The sequence below is a fragment of the Ambystoma mexicanum genome, chromosome 10, assembly GCF_040938575.1.
Source record: "Ambystoma mexicanum isolate Mex_15411 chromosome 10, UKY_AmexF1_1, whole genome shotgun sequence".
Lineage (NCBI taxonomy): Eukaryota > Metazoa > Chordata > Amphibia > Caudata > Ambystomatidae > Ambystoma > Ambystoma mexicanum.
In genome coordinates this window covers 430,705,685-430,727,286 of record NC_090932.1, presented here as the reverse complement: position 1 = coordinate 430,727,286, position 21,602 = coordinate 430,705,685, and the positions used below count along the sequence as shown (strand labels likewise).

The 21,602-nt window shown below is 46.0% G+C and overlaps 1 protein-coding gene across 4 annotated transcripts in view; it reads left to right on the top strand.

The window, feature by feature from the left end:
- Nucleotides 1–21,602, top strand: part of PIK3CB (phosphatidylinositol-4,5-bisphosphate 3-kinase catalytic subunit beta) — a 2,502,085-nt gene that overhangs the window by 309,595 nt on the left and 2,170,888 nt on the right. The window lies entirely within an intron of this gene.

The window sequence follows — 21,602 nt, the reverse complement described above, 5'->3', positions numbered from 1 at the left end:
ATTTAACTGTGTTTGGAACAATGTATAAACATTAGTACACCTCTATAATACATTTGAAGCACAAAGGGTCCTAAATAATGGACAAAAGGATAGGTTAGATTCCCGGAACAGTATGTACTTGCTCCTTATCCCCCGGTGGTTTCTCCTTGTTACTAGTTAATGCTGGATACCCATGAGCTGCTTTTTGCTCCTGTTTATCTAATCTTAATTTCGATCCCTGAATACTATCATTTTATATAAAACACACAAGATGTGATTACAAAACATACACAAATTAATTTATCCAATTATTTTTCATTAGTGCAACTATTTAAGTCAAAGTTATTTCATCATACGTGATTCTTGAAATGATTGGTTAAAGTTGCATTAATTATAGGGAGGGGGTCTCTTAATAGCATCCGATGTCTCCATGCGTATATATCTATGCGCGACATTCTTCAAATTAGACAATGCATGGACACCAGAAGGGAATAAATGGAAAGAATAAACTGTTCCTTTATGTCATTATCGATATTTTGATTTGGAATTAAGAGGATGCACTACTTTAAACTTTATAGCTTCTAACAATATCAGGGCACTAAAAGTGGCAATGAGCAGCAGTGAATACATTTTCAGATGCACAAACGTATAGTAGAGTAGATTAACATAACTATGTTTTCTTTTGGCATTTATAAAAGCTATTATCTATGATAACAGTTTGCAAGCTGACAAACCTAAATACCTAAATAAAAAGTTGCATTGTAACCTTATAAATTCAGAGTTTTTTTTTTTTTTAACAAATGCCATTTTTCAACAGGGAATCTCTGAATCCATGCAGTGTGTTCTCAACCTTGATCTAAACCCATAATGAACTACAGAAGCCAATGTTCTTTAGATTGGCCCTTACAATAGAAAAAACAACCTTCTAAATTCTGGTTTATCACCAATGACAGTTAAATTAGTAACTTTTTTTTTAAGTACTTCAAAATGATTAGTATATTTGAAGATTTGCTGCCAATGGCTGAACATTATCTAAAAATGAAAACCCCATAACCTCTAATGCCCAGTTCTTCGGTCAATGTCAAAAATTGGTAGGAGAGTAGTTATCACTTACTTACAACCTTCCTTTAAATCCTGGTATGGGCATTTGGCGAGTTTCTTTATTGGCGGCGCAATTGGGCCTCTACGTGAGAGTGCTAGAGTGTCTGCGTGTATGATTTGTGGAGTCTCCCAAGAGTTCAAGGGTTTCTCCAGCATGGGGTCTGGCATGGATTCACATGCTCATGATTATTTTCCCGTCGTCAGGCTGGGAATCCTCGGTAAAGAAAAAATCAGTTTCAGTTTCGTTTCTGAACTGTCTTTCTACTAATAACCAATCACTGGTCTCTGGGTCATACTGCCCCCAGCCAATGACTGCCCTCTACCTAAGCCCCTCCTCTGGCAGCCATCTTCAGATTTTTACCGCACGTTCAAGTGTTGGGAGTCCTCGTGCTATAGCTCTCAAGCTTTTGCTGCGTTTTCACGCTTTTTCAAGGAGATTTTCTAATTTTTCGGTTAAATCGAGCCTCAAGCTCCACCGTTTCTTCTTCTGATCAACGGGGACCCATTTCGGAATTTCCAATGCCCCTCAAGGGTGAAGTTTTCGTCGAGTGACGCTTCTTGGAGGATTCCAGAAGATCTGAGGTCTACCATGGACGTGGCCCAGACAAGGGTAGCTCTACGCCCGGATCCAAGCTGTTCAGGAACTGCCCTGGATGTGGTTTACAGAATATTTTCAAGGAAGACGAGCATTCGAGATGTCTCTACTGCCTTCATGAGGACAAGATGCACGTGGAGAAGGACTGTGCGTTCTGCAAGAACCTATCGGAACGGACCATGAAGGATCGTCGGGTCCCGCCTCGCCAGCTGGCTGGAGAAGGGCCCAGCAGGTGAGAAGAAGAAAAGGTCAGAGCGGTCTTCTAAGTCCTGTGAGGACGCCCCGGCGACAGGGGCCCAACAGAAGGCTAAGCACTGCGAGTCCGCGGGCACCGGGAGCGCCGAACGGTCGGGCTCTTCGGCTGCCAGGCAGGGTGCACCTTCCCCGGCACCATCAACCACGAGCCAACGCTCTGGTTCGAGGAAGAGGAAATCAGAGAACCCGGGTAAGCTTCTGGAGAGGCCCCGGTCGATCTCAAAGGATTCAGCCGAGGCGGAGCGAGGCGGTGACGCTCCCCCCAAGGTGAAGGCTTCAAGCGCGCCCAAGGTGGTGAAGGCCTTCATTCACCTGGCTAAGGCCTCTATCGAGGGAGTCGCGGCGACCCTGGCGAAGCCTGTGGAGACTACACCAGTCGAGGCAACCTTGGGGCCCAGAGTTTCTCTGCCACCGCGGAGGGAATCCTCTTTCCAGCCCATCGACAAGACCCCCGTGAAGACCCCAGTGGAAAAAGAGGGGGGGGCGGTGGCCATTACGGACACGGATTCAGCCTCTGAGGAGGACCTGGTGGAGGCCGTGAAGAGCCTCAACGAGAGGTTCGAGAAGGTACGATCCCACGGGAGAGATCCCGAAGAGGTGGTCGAAGATAGCGATGGTGGGCCGACGAGGCCCCCGTGGAGGAGCGGCCAGCCCTCCCGTCGCAGCCACTGCCCGAGCCTCAGGACAACTCGGCAGGCATTTTGATGGCGATCCAAACCTTATGCACGGAGATAAGGACGAGATTACCACGAACCCCAGCGGACGATCCAGAACTGGGCCCGTCGGGAAGCCCTCCGAACAAGCAGAGGAGAGTTCATCCCCCCCGCCCTTCATGCCCTCGCGGCCCGTGGAGCCTTCATCCCCCTCTCCGGATCCCAGGGATGACACGGCGACAGACACGGGGACGGATGATGATGACGACGGTGGTGACGATGGGATGGACCTTCCATCGCCACCTCCTTGGTCTTTCCCGCACGATGAAATTGGCTCCTTTCAGGCCATGATCGCCAGGTCGTCCGAGCTCTTCCAGCTCTGCCCCAAGGAACAGAAGAAGGAAGGTTTCCTCTATCAACGGCGAGAGGCCAAGAGAAAGACAGTCCTCGCGGTACCGTTACTCGACGATATCTGGGACGAGGATTTGCGGTCCTGAAGAACCCGTCCACGACGCCTGCCAAGAGGGACTGGTACGAGAAGAAGTACCGGGTTCCCAACGCCGCCCCCTTGTACCTCAGGCCTCAGCCGACGCCGGATTCGGTCGTCTCAGCGGCGGCCAAGAAGAAGGCGGTGGGGGCGACAGCTTCAACCTCCACTTCCCCACCTGACGGCGAGGGAAAGAAATTGGATGCCATGGGGCGACGGGCCATCGCGTTGGCGACGACAATTAAAGCGGCCAACGCCTTAGCGATTGTAGCCCGTTACGACAGGGAGCTATGGTACAAGATAGCTCCCCTACTGGACTTCCTACCAGACGACCAGAGGGCAGAGGCCCTAGAGATTCTGCAGGAAGGTGAGGTGGCGTCGGACCACGCCATAACGGTGGCAACGGTCATTGCCGACACCGGGTTTCGTCAGTTAGGCAACAGTGTTTGCCTTCGACGAGGCTGGCTCAAGGCAACAGACTTCTGTCAGGACGTGCAGACCAGGCTGTTGGACATGCCGTTTGACGGCAACAACCTGTTTGGGAAAACTGTGGATGAGTCCCTGCAGGCCATCAAGGCCAACACAGACGGCCCGAGCCCTGGGAGTCCTTCAGCAACAACGGCCCTTTCGGAGCACCGGAGGCAGACAGGGGGCCTCCAAGGGATCAGGCAGTGATTCCTCTACGTACCGTCAGGCGGCCCGCTCCTCGTCCCAGGAGGCCTACAGAGGATGCGGCAAACAACGCGGATCTCGTCGTCGTCGTCGTCTTCGCCAAGGAGGCCAAGGCCGCCTCCAAGCAAGATTGAACCGGTCGTAGCGTCCGGCCCCCACCGAAGCACCCCGGTGAGAGGCCGGCTGGCGAAGTTCGTCAGTGTGTGGGAGTCCATCTCCACCGGCCGTTGGGTGCTGGAGGGACGGGTGTGGCCAAGTTTTTGATTTCGTTTGTAAGATATTCTGAATGTTGTGGGATAACCTCAGTAGATACTTGGTGAGGGAGAGCAGGATTAGATGTAATGAAGTGTACCAATGAGTAATCAAGATGGAATTTAGTGGCATGCTAATAGGTATTGATCAGTCCTCTTGAGAGACGTTCGGTTACACAAGCTTGTAAGCGCGGACTAGAGTGGAATTGAATATGGTATCGCCCTGTGGTAATTCATCAGAATCTTGTATACATCAAGCTGTATGCAGAGGAGTTATTTGCCTTTGCATTGATGGTTTGTTGTATGCTCTATTGGAGCGCAATATGAAAATGGAAATTTTGTAATCCATATTGGGTATCACTCATTTGTCCTTTTTTTTTTGTAAACCAGACAATTAAAGTAATTCCCTCTGCAGGGTGTTTTTGTACTGGTGAAGATTCTGTGTATAGTCTGGGCGTCATAAATTAACCAGTTATTTGCATGTAGTACACTTTGGAGGTGATGAGTTGATTGACTAAGTCATTTTAATGTCAACCAAGATCTGATGTTTCTAGGGTTTTACGTTGATATTGATTTCCTTACACAATGGACTTTCAAATGGCTGGCCATTCTACAAGTCTAACATACTGCTTTTTCCAATGTTAACGGTGGTTATAACTTCACAAGTGGCAGTAACATTTAGAAAGTCGGTTGTGTATGTTCAGGGTCCTCTCGCCGTTAAGTGCAAGGCTATTATGCAAGTCTATGTAAAAAGGACGACCATACTCGTCCTTCACACAAGACTGCATGACCTTTCCTTGAATGCCCTTCCTATTAAGGTGATTTCTTTTTCCAACAGAGTTATGTTGCCTTTTCAAGTAAGTGGGGGCCACTCAGCGTTTGCAAATAATGCCACACAGTGGCACCCATGACGTACACACGCATACAAGCTAAAATAGATTCTTTTTAATGTCACTTAATTGTTCACTGTTCAGTAGTGAACTTTAGACAATCCCCATTTGAAAGCCATGTATTATATTGTGCAATATTTAATTGCTTTCTAGATAATGGAACTCTATTTTCATGCAGTATGTTGTTGGGGGGGAAGGGGGTGGAGGGGATTAGTGGGATCTTTTGAGTGGGAAACACCTTACCATAGATCTAAAAGCCTTATGGCTTTGCTGATAGTTGACAGTTCATATTGATTAAGCATTCATTATATTTTATTCATGGGAGCGACTTAACGAGAAAAAGCTCACTAAAAGCGTGCTCTTTATTATTAAAAGGTAGTGTTTTCCGGAGCGTATGTTTAATTATTAATGAGATGGTCATTGGCAGCTATTGTTGATCTCCTGATGTACTGTTATTATTAAATAAATGAACAACTTAAAAATACTTAAGGGCAGCGTGTATCTGTTGTCATTATTTGATAAGAATACAAGAGGAAGTATAGTCCATTACACTTTTCGCATCCAAACTATATGGCGTCACTCGTTATGTTTTAGTTCTCCGCATAGCACTTTTTCTTTTTTAGAACATGCATTTAATACTTTTGCCCCATGTGTCTTTATTCTAAATACTGTGAGTGGATAATTGAGTTTTATGTGAACCTCCCCTTTATTTGAATAGGATGATGCATCATTGATTGGTAAACACAATTTTCTGTTTGTGCCAGGAAGTAGGCCACGCGGGTTGTGCGCACACGGAGCAATAAATAAAAAGAAACTGTTCTGTTTGACATTTGAGTAACTGCCTTATGCTCCTTGTACCCATGTTTTCTTTCACATTATAACCCAACCCCTCCCGTTTCAAGTGTTTGAGGGGCAGTCCGAGGTTGTGCATGCCTTGATGGACATGGACATGGACATGGCCAGGGCATTGGCAGTTCCTCTTTGCGCTTTGTAGTTTAGTTGCCGTAGTATCAAATGCATGTGAAAATAATAACTAAGCAGCGTCTAACATAAGAGACAACATATTTTGCTTGTACGACATGAAACGGGCCCAATTAGTTTGCCTTGCATGGTTTTGTGCAAGAACTATGGACCCGCATTTGGGAGTACTTTGTAAAACTAGATTTTGTTTCACTTCGGGTAGTGCAACGAAGCTTGGCAAAGATCCACTAGATTGTTGTGTACACACTAATTGTAGTTCTTAATTCTGATTCAGAGTTGCCTGTTAATTGCTAATTGATTCAATCCTATTGAATTCATAACTGTGACGGTGTTGTAGTCACCATAGCCTAAACACACAATATTAGGGTAGTGCATTGATTGGCACGATTTAAATGGGTGAGCACTATAGAGAGGACAAGCGTGAGCGACGAGTGTTTGTTTTGGGGGGGAAGGCTGGGGTATCTGGGCCCTTGTGTCGGGCTGCAAGACTAGCTTTCTGTTCAAGTTGATGGTCTCTGATGCCTACAGTGCAAGCTTGCCTGCAGAACATTGCTCCGCGTTCTCTCGGGTACTTTGCCAACCTTGCCAGTCAATGGCTATGGGTGCTTTTTTTCAATATAGATCGAATGTATACTGATAATTACACTAGATATATTTTTTAAAGGAGCACAGTTCGTGTTACATTCCATTATTTTAGCAATAAAATGGAAAAGGCTATCTTTGTCACAAACTGCAACAATTTACATTTTAAGTGAAAACAATAAACCTGTTTGACAGTAAAGTATCAGAAAGACTAAGACATTGAATAAGTCAATTTGTAAATCATAATACACATTTAGATTTATTTTTCACATCTATCGGAATCCAGTTACATTTTATAATTCCTTCCATGTATACAAGTGCTTCTGCCATGTTGCATGCTTTTGACTCGGAATACCTGCAGAGCACAGACTTAGTTTGTGTTATATAGTCACCTTGGTTTCCCCACATCATATTTTCATTGCCTGTTGTGCCTGCCTAATGCTTTTTTGTTATTTTCACTGCATTTCTGTACTATTTGACTCCTGAATTTTTTTGAAAACACTAAATGTGGCGGGGGAAGGTGGCTAGCCGGACATACCGTTGGATGCCTCGCTGTTGAGCTCCTGATGCAGAGCCCGTTCCATGTCCTAATCCCCCCCCCCCACTTAAAACAGCAGAGCACACTCCATAAAACAAAGGGACGGTTTGCCTTGTGGCGAGGGTGACCCCGAGAAGTTTTGAGGAGTTCTGCCCATGGAATGATCTGAGACAGCCGTGCGAGAGACTCTAGTCGTCCTCCATAAAATCATGTCCAGGATCGGCCTGTGATGAATGGGCGGCGGGGTCCTGCATGGCTGCAGGGGCTGGGGTGGGGCAGCGGCTGAAGCATATATCCCTCAGTTTGGGCTAGCAGCAAGAATGGACCCTGCAGTGCCTTGAGACGGCAGGGTGTATAACACAGCGGCAGGACCCGGCGGGTGCCATCCGTGAAAAGCTGAGATAGAGGGTTGGCCCCTGCGGGACAGATGTCTCTAGCCGGTGTGGGGAATGAGCATCGCCCTCCCTAACGGAGCTCCGAGACCGATGGTAGGAACCGCCACCAAGGTTGAGCCTGCGACGCACAGATGCGGCGGCAAGAGCCGAAGTGCAGCGGATATTGGCAAGCGGAAGCAGCGGGATGAGGAGGGTGCAGGCAAAGGAACCTGGTGGGTGGACGCCCCTCGCAAAAGTGGGGACCACGCAGCGGTGGCCAACAGGTGGAAAAAGCACACACTGCGCTGGCTGATGCTATGGAATGTTGATCAGAGCCAGAGGTGGCAAAGAAGCCCCTCGGAAGGCAGCGGTGCTGGCAACAGACTTTATTTCGTCAGACCTTCCGGACCTGGCAGTAGTGAGTCTTTGATATGCTGACAACATATGGCAGGACTCTGAAGCAGAAAGACTGCTGTACATGGGTCATAAGAGCTCCAGGGAGTGAACCAAGCAGAAACTCTCGGCAGTGCCCATTCTGGCAGATACATAAAGGGAGGTGTGGGGTATGCGAGCCAGCTAGGATTGCTGAGCAAAGAGCGAGGGGAGACCCAGCAACACAAGGCTGGCCAGGCAAAACCCTCCTCCAACTGGGATTCTGGTCGCAGGATATATGCCATATGGAAGGTGGTGCACGTGAGTCTGACGGGTCCCCCGCTGAGATGGAAGATAAGTGAGGGTGGATGGAGAGCGTGGAGCGGATGTGCCACACATGAGCATTTAACGGACAAGACATGGGCCGAATGAGCTCCCATCACAGAATGGCCAGTGGGGAACCCTGACTTCTGGTGTGCAGCAGGCCATCCTTACGCTTGTGCTTCTGAGCTAAGTGGATCCCTCATTATCCAGGTAGTAGAAAAGGGACAATGGCAAAACTATCCATGAAGCAGAAAGGACACCGGTCTGGGGATATACAGGCGTTAATGCAAGGAATAGACATGCAAAAGCACCCGCAACAAGTGGCAACAGTGCAAATACATTAATCACCCATCGCTCAGCCGGAAATAGATGACCCTCCAACTAGGAGATCTGATCCAATGGGAGTGTTGTTGGAACTGAAGAAGGATATTAAGGACCGTGCAGCCGGTCTTAATAAAGCCATCTCTGATCTTAACAAGAACGTCCTTGCGTTGTAAGAGTGGCTGAGGTGGAAATGACACTTTGCGAACAGGCGCGTGACCACAACGAGAGGGTGGGTACCGTGGAACAGCAACCGCAACTTGGCAATTAGGAGGAGGCCGAAAATAGATCCTGACGGACTACCATTCGCATCTGCGGGATCCCAAATCGGTGCCAGATCTACAGGAATATGTGAAAGACTTGTTCCAACGTCTCTTAAAAGAATCCTCAGAGCAGGAGATCCACTTGGACTGCACCCATCGGGTGTACTCCTACTTTCAATTGAGCTAAAATCTGACCATGTACGTCTTAACAAGAGTCCACCTGTTTCAGTTGCAGGAGGACTTTATGGGCCTCATTACACGGAATGCGGTAAGGGTTTACTGGTACCGGTAAGGGCACCGGTACTGGTAAACCCTTACCGCCTTACTACGAGGTCCCTTTGTGGGACCCGACCTCAAGGAACGGGCCCGCAAGGGGACCTTGGTGCTAATTACGGTACCGCAATTTGCGGTACCGTAATTAGCTCCTTCCCCATTCCCATTGAGCCCTATGGGGCAGAAATGGGAATGGGGAAGTGCCTTGGTGAATGGGGAATTACCGCCACCGCTCACCTTGGAGTAGGGCGTAATTCCGCCATCCACCAAGGCGGACACAGTAAAATACCGGCGGCAACCATGGCGCTAATAGCCCCATGGTTACCGCATACCGTGTAATGAGGCCCTATGAATGCAGCCCAAAAACTGGAACCAGTGAGATTTAGAAACGCTCTTCTCGCCCTATATGAAGACCTACCACACAAGACTCTCCTCAAATGGAAACGGTTGTGAGTGGTCAGGGGATGGATTCGGTCTAAAAATGTACAATACCACTGGACGTTCCCATGTGGCTTGCGGTTTGAATGACCAGGTCAGCTATACTCTAACTCCAAGGAAGAGGAGGCAGCAGAACTGGGCAGAGGGCATTACTCAAAGGATTCAGAGGCGAACTGGGGTGATGGGGAGAAATCCTCTTAGCTGATAAGGAGTGAACGAAGGAAATGGCGTGTCCACGTCCAAAAGGAAGGAGCAGAAATCCTGCGCCCTCCTGATTGGGGGCATACGCTACAGGAATGGAGTAAAATGAGTGCTGCCTTAACTTGGGGGGGCATGAATGATTGAATTGCGCTGGTAATGGGGGAACATGCCGCACAAAGCGCAATAGCTGTGTTCCAGAGGGGATACTTGTATGGGGAGGACCAAATTAAACAGGGGGATAGAGGTGGGGGGGGTGCAATACATTTGAGGTTGACGGATAAAAGTTCCAATCACCCGGGTGGTATTAATGCCCAGTGGATGGATACTGGGAATGGGAAGTTGGGGAGAGGGGGGGTAGGCCGGGGGCAGGGAGGTGGTTGGGGACTTGGGGAGGTATTATTATCTTTGTTGGTTATTGCGATTACTATTGATACAATGGTGCTAACCAGGATGCTCCAACATTCGCTGGAGCGGGCCGTTCTCAGAATTCCTTTGGGGGGGTAGGTGCCGTGGGCTAATGGCTGAGCTCCAGTTGGTGTCTATAAATGTCCAGGGCTTGAATTTGCTGATTAAGAGGCGCTTCATGTTGAGGAGGTTAACTTAGTTGAGGGCCTCGATTTGTCTGGTTACAGGAAACCCACTTGGTCATGAGGGATGAGATACCCCTTAGACGTAGGGCGTTCCCTAATCAATTCTTTGCGTCAAGTGGTTCGAAAAAGAGGGGAGTAGTAATCCTAATAGCCAGGGACATAGATTTCAATAGCGTTTCCTGTGTAGGGACACTACTTGGTACTGGGTGGGCAATTGCTGGGTCAGCTGGTCACACTGATAGCGGTATATGCACCCAATGAAAGGCCGGAACACTTTTGACAAACTTGAGGGGATAGGCTTGCAAGTTTTTAAAGTTAGTAGGGGGATTTCAATTGCCTATGGACAACTCTCCCTCCCACCCTAACAATGGTAGGCATAGATTGGCACTAGCTCACTTCATCAGGAATTGCATCTCATTGAGAAATTGAGATTCTTCCATCCCCATGATTGGGTGTACACGCATTACTCTGCGATGCACAAAGCATTCTCATGTATATACATGATACTAGTTTCAGACACTTTTATCCCCAGGTGACGGGATTGTAGTTGGGGGACGAGATTTGAGACGGATCACGCCCCATGGATTCTTAGAGCGGAACCAGTGGTAGCCTCCCAAGAGGTTGGTAGACCATGGCGATTTAATGATTTGATATTAAGGGATTTACCACTAAGAACACATATGGAAACAACTCTGAGAAACTACTTCTGGGAGAACGATATGGAAGGGGTGGATTTGCATATGATCTGGGATTCTAGCACGAACCACAGCCTTTCTGCGGGTAAAGGCGCTTCTGAGGGTGGAATTAGAACAGGCAGTAAAAGAAGCTAGATAGACATAAGGCAAGGGATCCCTGAAAACTTTGCCTATATTAATGAAGGTTACGGCGAAACTGGAGTTGCACCTGGCAGATATATCCGCACAGCTACTGCTCAAAACAAAACAATCATAGTATGTAAAGGGGGACAATTTCTAGCAGCAAAAATAAGGAAAACAAGAGCCCAAAACTATATCACCCAATTACTAAACGGTGCGGCGGATATCAAGAGCGGAGGCAGAAAAAGTGGATATTATGCAGGACTTCTTCACCAGAATCTTGAAAGGGAAGCCCAGTGCACTTTTGGGGGGAAATTGGATCTACCTCTCATAACAGAGGAGGATAGAGGGATACTGGAATCTCCTTTCACAGAGGAAGAGGTAGGCCGGGCAATTGGGTCCTTTGCTGGGAAGAAGGCCTCCGGGCTTGATGGATTTGGAAATGGGCATTCTAAAACATTTTGAAATAGCCTAACAAGACCTCTAATAAGGCTCTTTAACTGGGCAAGGGAGACAGGTGTAGTTTCCGATGACATGAGTCCCTCCATGACCACTTTATTGCTCAAACCGTGAAAGGACCCAACAGAATGTACCATCTATCGCCCTATCTTTCTTCTTAATGGGGATGCCAAACTTCATGCAAAGGTCCTAGCACAGCGGCTTATGGAGGTGCTGCCTAACATAATACATCCTGATCAATCCGGGTTCATTAGGGGCACACGCAAGGCAACATCTGGAGAGCGGTGAACCTGGCTATATGGGGCCATAGGACAGGCCAAAAACTATCAATGCTAGGTCTTAACTCCCCCAGAGCATTTGATCGTATGGACTGGAATTTCCTGAAGCTCTCGCTGGATAGGTTAGGGTGTGGCCTGGTTTTAACAAGAATGATCATGGCCAATTTTCAGATCCCTTCCATGAAACTGCAGGTTAATGTGTTATACAGAGGGACAATCCCAATTAGGAGCAGCACCCGGCAGGAATGCCCGCCTTCACCTCTGGTGTTTGCTATGGAGCCTCTAGCGTAAGCAATTGGGATGGACTCAGCGATACGTGGGGTATTGGCTAAGGGAGCCACTCACAAAATTGCACTATATGCAAATGGCATTTTGCTGTTCCTTCGGGATACGGTAGAGTTCCTACCCAAAGGTGATGTCTCTCCTAGAAGACTTTGCAGAGGTCTAAGGCTTTCGTTTCAACTTGACCAAGTCAAAAGCGTTTGATATTCCGGAAGATCCGGAAATGGTAGAAGGTCGGAGCAGGTCCTTCCCTCTAATTTGACAGCGGGGGGAGCATTGAATATCTGGGAGTGAAACTGACCCCCACATACGGGGGCCTATTCACAGCTAATATCCCAGGGCTTTTAATCTTTATCGAGGGGCCTTTAAAAGGTGGGAAAAACAGGAGTTCTCATGGTTTGCCTGCATAATAGCTGTTAAGATGACCCTTTTGCACAGAATCCTCTGTGATTAGTTCACTCCTAATACAGGATACAGTGCAGATGGTTCAAGGCTTGAAGCAGGAGGTCTTGCGCTTTATTTAGGGAGGTGTTAAGAAACCTTGGGTGCCTAGGAGGGACCTTGGGAGTCCCGGAGTTGGCATGCTACCCTAACAGCAGCACAATTAGCCCCTATGCAACAATGGACCTCACAAACCGGATGCAAAGGCAGGTGTGAGTTGGAACAAAGGTGCCACCGACATCCCATTGAGATACTTGGGCTTTTTGAAACAGTTGGCTTGGGGGGCACATTACTTGAAACCACAAAGAACAAGCTACGTTACTGGGATAATGCACTAAAGGGAAAGGAACTCAAACCGGGGTTATTCCCTTTCATTCCGATGGGATATAATGTGGAATTTTTCCCAGGAAGAGCCCCTGGATTTTAGGCAAACTGGGCCGGGCAAGCATTGTTGGTCTTTTGTGGTTCATACTAGGATGGGGTACCTTTACAATTTGAAGACTGTAAAATAAAGTTCCAGTTGCCAGCACATGAAAGGTTTCACTACGTACAGGTCAGGCATTGGGCCTCAAATAGGGTGCTTAGGGAGGCGGCTAAAAGAACTCTGGTGGGTCTGTAACTCTTGATGAGAGTGGGGGTCCCCCGAGAAGGGACTATCATGGTTATACCGCATACTGGACCGGGCAGAGGCAGGGGATGACTTAATTTACAAGTCCAAGTGGGAGCAATACCTAGGGGTCCATATTATGGAAGAAGAATGGGGGCAGATTTGATTTCGGGCCTAGAGGTTTTGAAGGTGATCAAAGAATCAGAATATAAGATCTGCATGCGCTGGTATATGTCACACAGGCTACATGCCATGAATCCAGAGATCCCATCCTGTGTTGGGAGGAAATGTGGGCAGAAAGGGGATCTAGGGCAGATGTGGTGACTTAGACGACCACAGCATTGCGTTTACAATACTATGCTGATGACACACAGATTCTCCTCCCTCTGGCTCCTACGAGCAAGACCTTAACGCTCTCAAGGAGACTTATGCACTCATTCAGGCTTGGATGGCGGCGAACAGTTTGTCTAAACGGGGATAAGACAGAAATCCTACTGGTAGGCCCGAAGAAAATCCTGAACAAACTAGACAGCCAATACAGCACGTTCAATATTGAGAGTACAGTAATAACTGTCTCAGCTGCAGTTAAAACACTGGGTGTATACCTTGACGCCACCCTTTCAATGAAACATCAAGTTAGCACCATTTCATCTTTAGCAGCCCTCACCACTAAAATCATTAACGCAGTAAAACCCCACCTCTTGGCCAAAAACTGCATTAACATAAACCGAGCCACCGTAGGTGCCAAGTTAGATTATTGCAATGTCCTTCTCATAGGCACCTCATCCAAGAACCTCAAACTGCAAACACAAAACACGCTCAGAGCGGCTCTAATCACCCCTAAGAGGGAGCACATCTCTCAGGCCAGACGGGATGCCCAGTGTCTCTCAGTCAAAGAGCATATACTGTTCTAGAGCCTCACCATCACCCACACATGCCTCTCTGTCAGCACCACCCTACCTGTCAGAGCGAATTCACCAAGTGCCCGCAAACAGACCTAAACGTGCCCAATATTCACACCTGCTCTGTTCCTGTTTTCAAAAGAGTCAAAGCTGGTGGTGCCAGCTTCCGTGTTGGCACCGAAAAACTGGAATGCACTGCCACTCAACCTCAGAAATGAACCCTCATTCACTATCCAGAAAAGCTTTGAAAACTAATATTTTCAATTTGACTATACTTAAAGGAGTTCCTCTGTAACCATGGAACATACCTAATAGTATTATTGCATTGTACACTGTAATGTTTTCTTTTTGCTCAACATTCCTCCTATGTACTCTGTAACTAAGACACTTCTGTAACAGCACCACGATGCCTCAGGGATGATGAGTGCTTTATAAATGCAAATAAATAAATACAATTTGGTGGACCTGCCCAAAGGCTCAGGCCTATTGAAAAAATATTCTGAGCTATATTAAAGACATAGTGGGAGTACAATTACTGCATTGCCCCAAGTCATATTATTGGGAGCAGTGGCGGAGGGTATATATATGAAAGCAAGGGGGACTTGCACCATGCTTATCACACACATGTTTACGGCAGCAAGGATAACCCTGGCCCATAGCTGGAAAACAGAACAAGGCCATATAGTGGCAATGTGGTGGGTCAGAATGTGCGTTATGGTAATGGAGAAAATCTATGCTTTGGTTACAGGTAAAAATAAAAAATGTGTAGCAGCATTGCTTCCATTTCATGAATATGTAGCTGACTGAGAACGACACTATTTCAAACCTGTTTTACTGCGTAAGTATTCTGTGCTATGAAAGGAGTTATAAAGGCTCAAGACTTTGAAAGAGAACCTATAACCACATAGATGGAGGGATTTGCGTTACAATTTGTTGTTGGTTGGGAGTCAGGGGGAAGGGGACAGGCGATCTAAAGATGTGGGGATACTTTATGGTAAAAAGATGTGACCTCAATGTTTTATGATAAACCATCTGGGATGGTCTGTGGCCACAGTATTTCAGTGCTTTCATGTTTACTGATGTTGCTTGATTGATGTAGTTAACATAAAGGCTCACATCGTCGGGCTGAAGCATGACACTGTCTCAGGCACCAATGAAAAAGTGGCCCACTGTTGCAAATGGATATTCATTCCTTTAGTCAGACTGTTTCAATAGTACCCAAGGGGGGTGCTTTGTGTTAAAATGTAAGTAAATTGTGATATTTAAAGAATATGTATTCAACAACAAAGGTCAAAATTACTAACTGCATAGTGAAGTAACTCATCAAACTGGCCCACATTGGCCAAAAAGGTGGCCTATTTTGACTGGCCCACACTAGCATTTTGCATTTTTGGTACAGGCATTGCCCTATGGACCAGTGCGAGCCTTATGGCTCATCCATAATGGCGAGGGGGTGCCCACCAAGTGGCCCACTCACCCATTATGGAGGAGCTAAGGAGCCAGCCCAATGAAACAGTGAGCACTCCCTCAGCTGCTTTTTCCAGCTGAGAGATTGCTCCTGGGCTGGCTGAACTGGCAAAGGAAACACCATTTCTCTTTGACAGTTCAGTGCCCCAGCCACATGCTCACTGAGCCATGCAAGGCTGGGGTGTTTTGCTTCGCCAGTATTGCATAGCTCATTTGAAATGCTGATTGGGGCACTGCATGTCTGTATGTGCTAGGGGAGTACCTGTGCCTCCTCACACAGGGACAGAGCAGCCTGGAGCAGGGCGTTTCAGCACCCATATGCACGCCAATGCAGAAGGTAAGTTTATGTAAAAAACTTTAATTATTTAAACATGTGTATGGATGCGTGTATGGGGATGGATGGATGGATGGATGGATGCGTGTGTGTGTGTGTGTGTGTGTTTGTGTGTGTTAGTTTGTTTTGGTCCATTGAGCTGATCTTGGCCAGTGGTGGATAGAGGGGGCGGGGGGAGGGTTGTACAACAAAGGCATTTTAAAAATGCCTAAATGCCTTTGTTGCACAATCCCCCTACCCACCTGCCAAAATCAGCTCTCCTTCTGGGGCGTTGTGGAGCCCAGGGGGAGAGGGATTGTATTTTTTTTGTACTGAATTTCTATCATAGATGTCCAGTAAAAAATGTCATGCCATCCCCCTGGCCCCCCAGCACCAATTGCAAACTGTTTGCCCATTTACCCTTTTTGTATAGTATGCTCTACAATGCAACATTTTAACACATCATTTAAAAAAAGAATCACGGGGTAAAGCTCCCCGAACCCCCGCTTGATTGGTTCGGACTCCCTCACTGCGCTTGGTCGTTATGGCATTTTTGGGGGAAATAGTTCTGCCCCTCCACTTAAAAAATTCATCAGCCGCCACTGGCGCTCGGACTGTGTTGGGAATGGGATGGGGGCAGTGCAGGGACTGTGGTGGGAGCAAGATGGGCAGGAACCATGGGATAGTCGAGGGAGCAGGGTGGGTATAACCTGCAGTGTATGATGTGGTGGGGAGAGCCCAGGGACTGGGTAGCAGTGGTATGAGAGAGCCCAGCCACTCTAAAGGGAGCAGGTGACACCACGCAATACATACTGTCCATTTGGCATATGGAGGGGCCCGGCCTGCCCACATTTTGCTCAGGGGGGGCCCAGTCCAAAAAGTTTGTAGACCACTGCTCTACATATATAAGATTAGTTAGAAACATCGAACCCCAAGGTGTGCAACTGTATAAACCCTTTTTGCACTTTGTTACATCGTGGACACTTATGCTTCCATAGTCATTCAAAATTCTTGACCACCATCTTGTATATTTTGAGAGAAATGTTCTCTTCTCCTCGCAACAGCTACTACATTTCAGATTGACATTGCCGAATGTGTTGGGTGGTCTTTCATCTACAGATGCTTTAAGAATTGAAAGTTTCAGACACATCTGGTTTTCTACTGTTAAAGCTATTTCTTGCATCAGTGGTGTCCTTTGAAATAACATGCACAAAGCTGAATTTGAATTGCATTCAACTCCTGTTTGATTACTAAATCTACAGTGGCAGTATTTGTGTGACTTTCCAACACTGCTAGATTCTCTTGCTTTATACACTTCAGAGGAACAACTTTATTGGAATGTTGCTTCACAGATTCCTTATTTTTCCTTGCTAAGTGCTTAGCAGGAAGAGGTATAAGGCCAAGGCGAGGAGCATACATTATATGTAATCTATTGTATTATTCAATGCAGGAAATGTCAGCTGTCACTTTTGCTTCATCAAAGTTTATTAAAAAAATAAACCAAAAGTTTTCAAGTGACAGGCTATGTGGGACATTCCTTCTTTGAACACTGTATGACCAATGTCAATTAGTGCTGCTTGTAAAGTCAACCCTTGTGATTCATGAATAGTATTTGAGTATGCAGAGTACAATGGAAGTTGTGCTCTTTTTCACAATGGTACCCTTAAAAAACTAAAAAACATGAGGCGTGCAGAGGTCTGAGAAATCCAATGAGGTTCCTCTACACGGTCAAACTTTACTTGAATATGTTCAATATGTGTACTGTGAAGAAAAGTGTTAAATGCAAACACTGTTCCCATTTGCTCTTGACTAGACCAATTGCTACATTCAAGTTCCTCTTTAACATTACTTGTGTATTAATGCACAGTTTCAAAACCAAGTCTAGACTTGCTGTTTTAGAAATAGAACTGTCTAATTGAATTAATCAAATCTTTGCTCTTTCATCTAACTCCATAAGATGGACATCTGAAACGGCACACAAATTTATCTCTACTGTGTCTTGCTTCTAAGACGGCAGCACTGTAGAGTTGAGATTGTCACAATCTGCATGAAACATGTTGGGGATTAGTCTCCTGTTTAAGAGTGTTTTCATTTTCTCCTCAAAGATACCTATATGAATCTTATTAAGCATTTGTGCACTCTCTAAGGGCCCGATTCATGGAATTATTTGCACGGGAAGAAAGAAATTTGTGCGCCAAGCTGCACGCAAAATCCTGCTCGTCGATTAATGGAATTGAATGCGCTGGACTTTTCCTCGACTTGTGTGGATTACACAGGCTTGGCACATCTCTGCGAGCCGTGAAGCAGCCTGCGCGAGAAACCACGCAGAGCATGGGCATGGCTTGCGCAGAAGGCTGGGAAGGGGATGTAACACAGAAAATGGGGAAGAACATGCGAAAATTGGACACTACAAGGGATGGCCCGCAGGCAGTCCCTCGCAAACCCACAATTGCACCAAACACATTTATGGAACCAACCGCGCAGTCTTTCGGCATAGAAATGGCCACGCAAATCCCTCAATCTCTACGCCTCCCGAAGGCAGTTGTAAAGACACGTGTGCATAGGAATTGCAGCGCAGAGCTGGGTTTACATGTCTGCGTTACGAATGCGCATACACAACCACGGTTCCGATTTAACTTAAGGGTACGCAGTATAGCAGAGTTCAGGAATGGTTTACGCATGCAGATTTTCAGAGTTTGGCACGAGTTGCGAAGCATCATACGCATGTTGTCGGGCTGCCGGCAACAGTTACGGTCGTTCCTGCGCAGGGTCTCCGAGATGTAGGCCTGCTTGCGGGGGACAGCAGCTTCTGTTTGAAGGGTGTGTACTCGGCCCGGGGGAGCATGCAGAGGTAGCTGTCCTGGCTGTTTAGGCTTAGCGTGGGAGCGTGTCTGGCGCGACTTACAAATACGGTGACTCTCTTTAGGATTTCTTCTTTTTCAGAAATCACACCATTTTGGACTTTATAGCTACTTGTATCCTCCTGCATACCAAGGGTTAATTCCATTGTTGAATGCAACTCTCTTCATTAGAACATCTTTCTGTATAAAAAGTGTGTTTCCACTCTGATAAAGACTTCACAAAAGTTGGCTCGTATAAGTACCTGAACTATTTGCATCATTCTGTAGAGTGGCGTGGTGAACTTAATTAACTAAATTTTGTTCAACACAAAAATGAACACATTTCTTTTAATATGAAAAGCTAATTATTCCTTCTACTTTTTTTCTTTTCCAAATAACACTTCACTACATAACGATTTTGATTTCACACTGTCCCAAAGATTTGTAAACACTCGAGTGGAACATTTTTCTATATATATCTTTATTCCTCTGTCTAGAACCTAAAGGTGCTTTTTGTTTTTCTCTTAAAAACCTTTTGTTTCTTACTAACTACTAATGTTATATTGATACATTTTTCATTTCATCACTTTGACTTGAAATATGCTTGGTTCCATTCAATTAATTTCTCGGCATATCTTTCAGAATTTGGACATTTTCAAAAATATTATCACTAACATGCATGGGTGTATTGTCATTTAAATTGATTTTAACAGAAGTTGAAACATAGCCATCAAACAGTTCTACATTTAAAAAAATTACTTTCCTGCAAACGATCTCTCTTCCTGGCATGTTCTTCACGACTCTTGGTAGGCATAATTCTGCAATGCTGTAAAGAAACAAATATAATTACACACAGCCAGGACCCTTGGTCTCAACCTAGGATGTAGCGCTCAACGAGAATACTTTTCTTGATTTTCTACAAATTCGAATTGAGTGGATACCCAACCCGTCTCACACCCCTTTTTACAAATACCACCGGTCACAATGGACCATGAACCAGGCTGGTGGGCGGTAATACAATATTTATTTAATTTAATATCTAAAGAAATCATAACATTTTTATATTGGGCAGCAATCACCAATGGGGTGATAATTACAATGTAAACTCACTGACATACACTTGGGTAACCTTCTACAAGAGCATATCCAAAGCACACATGAATAGGAGCACTTTTACTATTTGGGTAGATAGCACCCGAGTTAAGGTTTCCCCCTGCAATGCTCCCTTAAACCCCAATCGAATTCTGAGTGGATAGAAAGAAGCAGCAGGGAGTCAGGGATATGAGGCAGCACACAGAATCAAAATCCAACCTTCCCTCACAAAAGGCCCTGGCATAAAATGAGACTCGGAATTTGACAATTATATTTAATTTTTTTTAATTTTATTTTAGTGTTTGTATAGCGCGCTGCAACCCTTGGGCATAGAGGCGCTGAGAAGAATACATATGCAGGCTTGTTTGAGGGTTACAAGATAGCGGCCCATTACAATTAATAAACAGTTACATCGAATATAGTAGGCTACAAGTCAGGTGCAGTAAGCATAGACAGTCGTAAACTGAGACAATAGGGGGAGGCAATTTTAGGCAAAAAGCTTCGTCTTCAGGGCTTTACGGAAGGTTGTGTGTGATTCGATCATCCTGAGTTGGGCAGGGAGGGTGTTCCAGTGACTTGCAGCCAAGGTAGGAAAACTGGAGCCACCGGCTCGGACTCTTCGTGTGTGGTGAACAGCGAGGCGATTGGCATATGCAGTCCTGGACGGTCTGGCGGGTGTTTTTAAGGTGATCCTCTGAGCTCAGTAGGTAGGTGCCAGTCCATGGATGCATTTGTGTGCAATGGCCAGTGTTTTGAAGTGGTTAAATAATGATGTACATATGTTTTATCACAGTAGCAGGGATGTTATATCACTAAGGTATCATAAAAGGCATACAGTTCAAAAGCAACTTGAAATGGAGAACATAGTGCAGTCAAAATCACACATGGAAAAGTTGCAATTTTCACTTTTTGCAGTTTTTTAAATGTCAAAACGTTTTTTTAAACGGGTGAAATATACAGAATCCGAATGCGGTTTTTAGGCTGGGTGATAGATGCACATCATAGGGATCATATAGAAATGAAAGAGTGACTATAGCTGAATAATTGGATAAGATTATCAAGGGGAAAGAAATTTGTTTTTGGCAAAATAAAGCAGTTAAAAGGAGAAAATCTGTTTGGAAAGAAAAAGAACAAGTTTGACTTAGATTATCATGAAGATAGTGCTGCCCATGAAATGGGTTAAGTGGCCGCATTAACCCCCTTCACGCCGCGTGTCTCTTTATGTGGAAATTAATTAAATTATTCAAAATATAACTAAGGATCTATGCAAGACAGAGATGAGTAGAAGACTGGCACTACGCTTAGAGATCAAGGACGGGATGCATAGTTAATTCGAACAGTTTTAAGCAAGTTATCAGGGTATGGATAGAATTACTTAGAGAGCAGGACAAAGACAAAGTATCAAGATGGGATAGGCTCTGTGGTGCTATGGGATGGGGGGGGGGGAATACTCACAATCCGCACTTGAGTTTGGGATTTGGGACAGTCAACTGGGGTTCTGGACTCAAAAGGCTCTGGTCACAGCAAGGCGACGGACTCTCCCAACATCAAACAGCTGTGCAAGGGTAAGGCGGGCATGCAGGTAGTGAGCTTAAAGCCGGTCTGGTCACAGGATACTCCCAAAAGGATACCACAGCTTTTCTCCTTTGTTATTGGGATTTTTAGTGGGGTTTCTGGATCAATGGCCTTGCTGGGATAGGGTCAGCTATGCTTTGGCTTGGCAGAGTCTGGAATCTTGCAAAGGTGGATCTGGAATGTCTGGATATGCAGGCACTGGAAATTCAGGAGAGCACGTGTCCCTGTGAGCTTCCACTCCTTATATAAAGTGGGTGACATCAACGGGTTTATTGTTGGGCAGAACTAAGCTAGACCTACCCCCAAGAAACGATAGGTCAGCCGAAGTTGGTCCCCTCTCCCAGGAGGGAACTCAGTTTATGGGTTTGTATTTTGAGGTGCAAAGCCATCC